General features: G+C 43.2%; 1 long non-coding RNA gene across 1 annotated transcript; it reads right to left on the bottom strand.

The window, feature by feature from the left end:
- Nucleotides 1-457: 457 nt before the first annotated feature.
- LOC141124101 (uncharacterized) lies at nt 458-8,579 on the bottom strand. Its single transcript, XR_012240778.1, has 3 exons — nt 8,493-8,579; nt 7,145-7,192; nt 458-578 (listed from the first exon to the last, which is right to left on the bottom strand). It is a non-coding gene; the product is annotated as an uncharacterized lncRNA (long non-coding RNA).
- Nucleotides 8,580-9,595: the final 1,016 nt, after the last annotated feature.

A 9,595-nucleotide genomic window follows, 5' to 3' on the forward strand; every position in this document is an offset into this window, starting at 1 on the left:
CAGTTGGGTGACAAAGTTGAAAATGTGGAGGCAGAAATTAAACCTAATAACACTATACTGTACTTTTAGCTAGGAAGATAATAAATTCCTTAACAGATCACACGCATTTTTTGCATAAATACCATCCTTGTTCTTCTTTATCCAGCTACTTCCTCTGTGCAGCTTTGAGAGAACAGTGGGGAAGCAAGTATGAATCCAGTTACATAGGCTTATAATATTTTTGTGATTAATAATTGTAGACTGCTATATTCTGTAGTAGATTTATGAAAAGTCACCCAAAAAAACTTCTAGTTGTAATGTTAAGTAAATAAAGATGCATTTGGGTAGGGGACACCAGTCGTTCTTCTGTATTCCAACCTTTTATTCCATTTGGGGTTAGTATCATGTTTTCACTATCCTATTTGATTTTTATTCCTGATATATGAAAATGAAAAACAAGTGTTCATAAAATGTTTGATATTTAAAACACAGACAGTAAAATAAATTTATTTTTGTTTAACAATATCTCTCAAACAATGCAAACTATAGTCATAGTGTATACTCTGGTCTTCTTTGGTTTTCATGTATTTCTGTGTTTTCTGAAAATAAACAACCATGTGATACAGTAAGTATTCTGTCATAAGGAAATGTTTTGTTATAAACTGCCAAATTACATTTTTTTGTAATACAGTATTGCAGAAAACATATAGCAATTATCTTTTGGAAGGAACTATTTAATCAAGTGTTGACTACTGCAAAAATAAGTAACCTTTTAAACCCAGCTGTGCAGAATATCAGCAATTATGCTGTCTGAATAGCCAAGATTACCAGTAATTTTGTCTGAAAATGACTGTCGGTGTTCTGTCGAATACTGCCTCCTGCAGAAAAATGCCTCCGATGGGTCTGCGCATGCGCAGTACCAAATGTCACTTCAGCTGATATGCTGATTAGCTGGCGGGACGTCAACACAGCGCATGCGCAGATGTTGGAGGCATTATCTGATGCTATGCAAACAGCGGAGGGAGAATGTACTTGTCAGATTCTGCCTCGCTCTTGCGGGCAGGTTTTCTGTGTGCTGAAGAGCGAGTTTTGTGTGTTGCAGGGCGGGTTTAGTGTGTTGAACGGCGGGTTTTGCCTGTGTCTACGCAACACACCCAAAACCTGCCCTCCAACACACCCAAAACCCGCCTGCAATAGCAAGGCACAATCTGACAAGTACTCAGCTCTTTGCAGATCATTGGATACTGCCTCCGATGATCTGCGCACGCGCTGTGTTGACGTCACGCTAGCTGATCAACATATCAGCTGGTGTGATGTTGCATACTGTGCATGCGCAGACTCGTCTGAGGCATTATCCAATGGGAGGCATTTTTCGATAGAACACCAGCATCACTGGCTGTTCTGTATATACTGCTCACATACTAATGCCAACAGTGACCTCCCACTATGAAAGTTGTTCCACCCTGTTCCACCCTGGATGCGTGTGTCACATGCAACACAGTATGTTCCCAAAGATGAACTTAGCCTTTATTGAATCCTTATGTAATGAATATATTCAAGGACAAAGTTCTGAATATCAAGCACAATTAATGCTTTGAACAATTCTGAGTATTCCCCTTCAACAAACCACTGGAAGCCAACCCTCTAATATTGATGGTCAGTAAAAACTGCATTGAATTTTTATTAATAGGTGTAAATCACTGTCAGAATGCAATGTCCCAGCATGGGGATGATCCCTCCAGCCACCTAGTTCATATGGCTGAAAGAAAACAAACTAAGACAGGCCATACAGGGTGCAAATTTCTTTGCTGCAACCACATTCGCACAACTCCCCCATCAACACAGACAGTGCTGACAGGGGAATCAGCACGGGGGGGGGGTGGGTGATTATGGGGGAATCCGTCACTGGCAGGAAAAGACAGTGATTATTATAATAATTGCAAGAGAATCCGGCAGGCTGATTGTACCCAAGTCAATCGATCAACTTGGTACATTCAGTCAAGATTCGAACCATGTATGGCCGGCCTAAGAGTGTATTGCCAGATTAAGACTAGGTAGGAAAGGTGGGCAGTGTATCAATTAAGCATTATTAACAACCTGAAAAATCACAATCCTGAAATTCTGTTAGCTACATATTACAATCCACAACAAATGAAAATATACATACCTTTAAAGAAAAATATATTTGCTTAACAAATGTAATTATTATTGCTATTATATTTTTGGACATTTAGTAGCTTAATTGCTTCCAAACGGGGCTCTACTGTTTGTATAAATGTTTAAAGTGATACATTTTCATTGTTGAGATTCCTACTACTGCACGATTGTGTATCTGCCTGTACCTCCAATACCGCCAAGCAGTTACACTGTGACAGGAAGACTTGACTTTTTTTTCTGTTTCAAAATAACTAACATGTTATACTTACCTGCTCTGTGAAATGGTTTTGCACAGAGCAGCCCAGATCCTCCTCTTCTTAGGTCCCTCACCGGCGCTCCTGGCCCCTCCCTCCAGCTCAGTGTCCCCACAGCAAGTAGCTCTCCTGCTAAGTGCAGTCAGTTTCTAATAGGAAAGCAGAGGGACTGGCAGGAGCAACAGGGATGTCACATATAGTAAGCAATACAAAGAGAGCAGCATACATTTCCATACAAGTACATGGTGCAGCAGGCACATATCAGGAATATGAAATGCTGGGGTACCAAACACTTTAAAAGAGGGAATGACCTCTGAGATCAGCACAGAAACATGGGCACACAAAACCCCTAAAATATTGATGTTTCTACACATACACTGGATAATCTCCCTTTCTTACTTCAGTATATAAACTTATTTGAAATGTATTATGCAGCCAGAGATATATAGACATTTTATTACTGCAAAAGGACCAAGCGGGGACTCTTATGATCCCACAACTCATGCCAATGTTATCCTTGTATTGTATCTTATATACCCTTTTCTACTTTCTGTATCCCTGACTTGTCTTCAGAAAATACTCAAACTCCAAATAACTGCTTCCCACCGGGCCATTGTAAAATGACGCCCCAGTGGGAGCCCTATTGTTCTGGGTGGACATCTTACGACATCCTACCAAGAACACACTTCGCACAGGCCATGCTTCGGCACAATCTGTCACCTGCTGTGTCTGATCAGTGTACCGGCCCACTGCTGGTACCATATGATCGCTGTGACCAATTGCGGCAGATCACATGACAATTGTAAACAATGAATGTCTTTGATTCATGCCATTCATTATGTACAATTGTGTTGCTAGCTTTGATTGGTCACAGTGATCACATGGTATAGACAGGGCCAATCACAGCACATCTGTACTATGCGATTAGCTGAGGCCAATCACAGCTAATCATAACAATACACACTAAATTAATATATTTCATTCAGTAAAAATTCCTGCTGATAGCAGTGACATTCCTCATTAGAGCCCTGCAAGTGCAGCAGCTGATTGATAATTATAAAACCACTCCCATTAGATTCCCTTTCCACATGGGCACAAATAGTGATTTCTTAAGAATAACAAAAGGTAGGAATCTGCAACAAAGTTTGTTAAAATCTTTGTAATGTACATAGATCATCCAGAGGGGAATGTTTTTTTATCGAACAAAAGTGGAGTTACTCTTTAAGAAAATACCTCTATCCCTAGAAAGTGAATTGCAACTAGATTTGCACAAGAGTACAAATCTGGAACAGGTAGAGGAGAGGACAGATCATACTGAGAGGAAAACAGGGGAATATGCCTCAGTATATAATGACCTGGCTGATGGTTATATTGGGCATGCCATCAACATTCAGTGGCTGAAAGATAAAATCTGTGATTTAAGTAGATCTTGGGGGAGTAGCCTGAAATCTAGGGGTATCCCCTGGATCTATTACACAAACTAAGCTTATACCCTACCTTCAACCAAAAATGAAAGTATTATTGCTACTGGAACAATCTTAGGACTTTGTTAAAGATCAGGCCCATAAAACCCCCCAGCCCAAACATCTTCCAGATTCAATACCCAATACCTAATACTTCTCTGCCAAGATTTGTTTTCCATATTAAGAAACAGGCTAGGGTGACTGCACACAAAGAAGAAAAACATCCCGAACAGTATGCTCGTATATCCCTATATAGCAATAGTTCAAGAGCCACGGTGCAACAGAGAAAACTATTTAAACGAATCAAGTCCTCCATGACACCAAAACTTCATACAGAGGGGTTTACATATGCTTTGCCCTCTGAGGAGCGATTTGCGGTGGATGGTTTTTCAGAGGATATTGTACCTGTGGCACTCCCTCACAATCCATTTTATCTGAAAACCTGCTGTGACGCAACTAAGTTCTGTGGCGTTTGCGGTGCAGCCCCATTCAGTTTAATGGGGCACATTTGGAGGGCAGTACAGGGGGGATAATTCTTACCTTGCTGCGATACAAAGCATTGCGACCATGAGATGTGTACACCCCTATTTGCTACCTCTGAAGCTTATATGGGAGCTTATATATGTTTTTTTTCCTTCAAACCAGCTGGCTGAATGAAAAAAACTGACAGCTCAGGTTGGAGCCGCTGTCCTAAAAATCCGATGTTAGTACAGCGATCTCCCCTGCTGCGCTATTGTGTTCTGACAGGGGGACAGGCCCCTCCGCCAGAACACTCCGGACAGTAATCTTGGCCATTGGCTAAGAGCAATAATGAAAGCCCCTGTACAAATCATTAGTAAGACCTCATCTGGAATATGCAGTTCAGTTTTGAGCACCAGTTCTCAAAAAAGGATATCAGGAAACTGGAGAAAGTGCAGAGAAGGGCAACCAAACTGATAGGGGGCATGGAGGAGCTCAGCTATGAGGAAAGATTAGAGGAACTAAATCTATTTCCTCTTGAGAAGAGGAGAATAAGGGGAGATATGATCAACATGTACAAATACATAAGTGGTCCATAAAGTGAACTTGGTTTTGAGTTATTCACTTTAAGGTCATCACAGAGGACAAGGGGGCACTCTTTACATCTAGAGGAAAAAAGATTTCATCTCCAAATACGGAAAGTTTTCTTCACAGTAAGAGCTGTGAAAATTTGGAATAGACTCCCTCCAGAGGTGGTTCTGGCCAGCTCAGTAGATTGCTTTAAAAAAGGTCTGGATTCTTTCCTAAATGTACATAATATAACTGGATACTGACATTTATAGGTAAAGTTGATCCAGGGAAAATCTGATTGCATCTCCAGGGACCAGGAAGGATTTTTTTCCCCTGCTGTAGCAAATTGCAGCATGCTTTGCTGGGGTTTTTCACCTTCCTCTGGATCAACTGCAGGTGAAGGATTGTGTATATGGGATTGTATTTTTTTTTTTTTGGTTGAACTGGATGGACTTGTAACTATGAAAGGAAAGTCCGAATGGCTGCACACCAAACAGGGATTTAAATGCTTTTATTCGCATTAAAATCTTGAAGAATACAAAGAGCACTACATGTACAAGCAAGAGAGGAATGGCTTACGCGTGTTACACACGAATTGTGCTTTATCAAAACTCATTTGTTTAATCTATGAACTGGTAATTTATAGCTAGCCAGACCCTGCCCCGTAGAGGTGTCAGCAGGTTAATTAACCGATTCAATACCATGTTCTTATCATTGTTTAGCAACCAAAAACTTGTGTTACAAAAAAACAAATAATAAAGTGTAAAAGTAATGATACAAAATGTTAAAAAAACATACAATGGATATAAAAAGTCTACACACTCCTGTTAAAATGTCAGGTTTCTGTGATGTAAAAAATGAGACAAAGATAAATCATTTTAGAACATTACCAAGAACTGGACGTCCCTCCAAAATGTATGAAAAGACCAGAAGAAAACTGGTCAGGGAGGCTGCCAAGAGGCCTACAGCAACATTAAAGTGGTTGTAAACCCTTTACAACCACTTTAACCTACAGGTAAGCCTAGAATAAGGCTTACCTGTAGGTGCTTGAAATATCTCCCAGACCTGCACGGTCTAGGAGATATTTGCAAATCACCGTAGGGCGAATTCTTCTGCGCATGCACCGGAGTTAGAAAGGGCACGCTGTGCCGTTTCTTGCTCGGGTCATGCGCGCGGGAGTGACGTCACGCGACTCCGGCCAGACACAGAGCCGGAGTTCGCGGCCCCTGGAAGGAAGGGTTTACTTCAGGGTTTACTTCCTCTTTAAAGGAGCTGCAGGATTATGGGCAAGTACTGGCTATGTATTACATGTGACAACAATGACAATCTCCTGTATTCTTTAAATGGCTTGGCTATATGGTAGAGTGGCAAGTCGGAAGCCCTTTCTTACGAAGAAAAACATCCAAGCCTGGCTACATTTTGCAAAAACACATGTGAAGTCTCCCAAAAGCATGTGGGAAAATGTGTTCTGGTCTGATGAAACCAAGGTTGAACTTTTTGGCCATAATTCCAAAAGATATGTTTGGAGCAAAAACAACACTGCACATCACCAAAAGAACACCATACCCACAGTGAAGCATGGTGGTGGCAGCATCATGCTTTGGGGCTGTTTTTCTTCAGCTGGAACAGGGGCCTTAGTCAAGGTAGAGGGAATTATGAACAGTTCCAAATACCAGTCAATATTGGCACAAAACCTTCAGGCTTCTGCTAGAAAGCTGAACATGAAGAGGAACTTCATCTTTCAGCATAACAACAACCCAAAGCATATATCCAAATCAACAAAGGAATGGCTTCACCAGAAGAAGATCAAAGTTTTGGAATGGCCCAGCCAGACCCCAGACCTGAATCACATTGAAAATCTGTGGGGTGATCTGAAGAGGGCTGTGCACAGAGATGCCATCGCAATCTGACAGATTTGGAGTGTTTTTGCCAGGGCTTTTTTTCTCAGAAAATAGGTGCAGGAACTCATCCTCCAAGCCCAAATCCCTGCCCATAACCAAGCCCAAAGCCCACCCCAAACCACTCCCAAACTCCACCCCCAGGCACACCTTCCTTAGAGGAGAGAAGTACAGTGGCGTCAAATAACTGTAATAAGTGAGGCCTTGGAACTGTGTATCACACATGGTTCAGGAATGTGTAACACACAAAGTACAGGACTCAGGACTTTATAACATATAGGGCTCAGGAGTGTGTATTGTGCAATTGTGAGCAGTGCATATCACACAGGGTGCAGAAAAAAAAAACAGCAAACAGGATACTTACATTCAATGTGAAGCGTCCCTTGTTCTCAGAAATATGGAGCATATAGCCCTGTGTACAGAGTGCAGGGGTCAGGAATATGTAAAATAGAGCCCAGCACACAGAGAACAGTGGTAAAGTGTATAATATGCAGTCCAGCATACAGAGTGCAGGGCTCAGGGGTATGTAATGCAAAACCCATTGTACAGAGTACAGCATTCAGGAGTGCCATACCGACGCCTTAGATATGTAACATACAGCACAGCACACAGGGTATAGTGGTTCTAAGTATGTAATGTACAAGGTGTTACAAAATTCATATCACTGGACCCTGCACGCTCTGCCAAACATTTCGTACACTTGGTCACTATCTCTGTATGCTTTAGACCCCTTTCACACCGAGGCGCTTTACATGCGTTTTTGCTCTAAAAATAGCATCTTTAAACGGCCTCTTCTGCAGCCCCAGTGTGAAAGCCAGAGTGCTCTCACACCGGGGCGGTGCACTTGCTGGACAGGAAAAAAAAGTCCTGCAAGCAGCATCTCCTCCACCGCCCCTGCCACTGAAATGAATAGGCACTGCTTTCAAAGCGCCTTAAAAGCATTTTGAAAGCAGTGCTAAGTGGTCGCTTTTAACCCCTTTTTAACCCCTTCTTGGGGGTTAAAAGCACCCCGCTAGTGGTGCCAAAGCGCTGCTATAACAGCGGCAAAGCGCTGCTAGTTTTAGCATTTTACCACTAACACCCGCACTGCCCCAGTGTGAAAGGGGTCTTACTGTTCCCCAGCAAATTTCCCTGGTCTTTCCCCTCAAGTGTCCCAAAAGTAACCATCAAATCCTCTCTTCTGATTATCTCTTTGCTTACCTCTGTGTCCCCCATCCACACCTAACCTCTGCAACCCTCATCCACAGCTCACCTCTTCTTTCCCTGTCCACAGCTCCACTCTGCACCCCTATCCGCAACTCACCCCCCCCCCCCCATCACACGTCTGCACCCCTCTAACTACAGTTTACAACCCCACTCCACAACTCACCTCTGCACCTCCATCCATATTATCTCTGCTCCCCTTCTGCACCTCCATCTAAAGCTCACCCCAATCCACAGCTCTCACCTTTGCCACCCACCTCTGCACCCCCAGCTTCCACTACAGCTCTCACCTCTACACAACCTCCCCCACCCTCCACAGCTCTGCCTTCTGCAGCTCTTACCTCTGTACAAAGCTCTCTTCCCAGTTCTCCTCTCTGAACAAATTTCCACCCCCCCCCCCCCTCACTGCACAATCACACCCCCCCCTTCCCTTCTTTCACAATTATCCTCTCACTGTGAATTCTGTTTCAGGATGGCTCCCCCCCCCCCCCCTCAGTTTTTAATCTCACCTTTTCCACTGCTGTTCCAGTGCTCCAGTCCATGTTTTATGTGCAGGCTTTTAAGACGATTGAGAACTGTAGCTGGGGCGGAGTTTCAGGGCTTCTCTGCTCCCTGCTACAGTGTGAGAAGGGTGGAGACAGAAGCTGCTGCTTGAATCAACACAAGCAGCTGTATGTTCCTGTGCTGGGACCTGAAAATCTCAAAAGGCAGCAGCCCTGTGTGCGCAACGCTAGTGTGAGAGATAGGTCAGAACAGAGAGGGCTGCCTGTCAGAGGTGCCGGAACTGCGTTCTGCCGAGGCAGAAAAAAGGCCCTGGTTTTTGCAAAGAAGAGTGGACAAATATTGCCAAGTCATGATGTGCCATACTGATAGACTCATACCCAAAAAGAATGAGTGCTGTAATAAAATCAAAAGGTGCTTCAACAAACATATTAGTGTAAGGGTGTGCACACTTATGCAACCATATTATTTTATTTTTTTATTTTTACTTCCCTCCACCTAAAAGATTTAAGTTTGTTGTTTAACTGAGTTGTACAGTTTATAGGTCACATGAAAAGGTGGAAAAAGTTCTGAAATGATTTATCTTTGTCTATTTTACATTACAGAAACCTGACATTTGAACAGGGGTGTGTAGACTTTTTGTATCCATTGTATATACAAGATAAAAACATGTTTTTTGTTTTTTTTTCTAGTCCAGCATACAGAGCACTTATTGGTGTTGCTCCTTTCCCTTTTTTTCTCATTAGCGGCTCTTTTATGTTGTTACCTGGGCTGTTTATCTCTTTCATAGTCTAGTTTTTGAATATGGCTTAACCACCTGCTGACCAGTGTACGCCGATATACGTCCTAACTTTGAGGACGGATATTGCTGTTATGGCAGCAGCTAGCTGCCATAACCCCGGTATCCTCGTATTCGGCGGGCAGTCGGCTACAAGATAAAAGTGGTCTCTGTGGCGGATTCGCCGCAAGATCACGTTTATTGGCGGCAGGAGAGGCCCCCCCTCCAGTGCCCTCCGCCGCTTACCGGAGCCATCGGCAGCGGCGGAGGCGATCCGGTCCTTCTCCTGGCTGGGCATGGAGATGAGTGAGGGGAAGATGGCCCCCACCCGTC

The sequence above is a fragment of the Aquarana catesbeiana genome, linkage group LG01 (assembly GCF_042186555.1).
Source record: "Aquarana catesbeiana isolate 2022-GZ linkage group LG01, ASM4218655v1, whole genome shotgun sequence".
Lineage (NCBI taxonomy): Eukaryota > Metazoa > Chordata > Amphibia > Anura > Ranidae > Aquarana > Aquarana catesbeiana.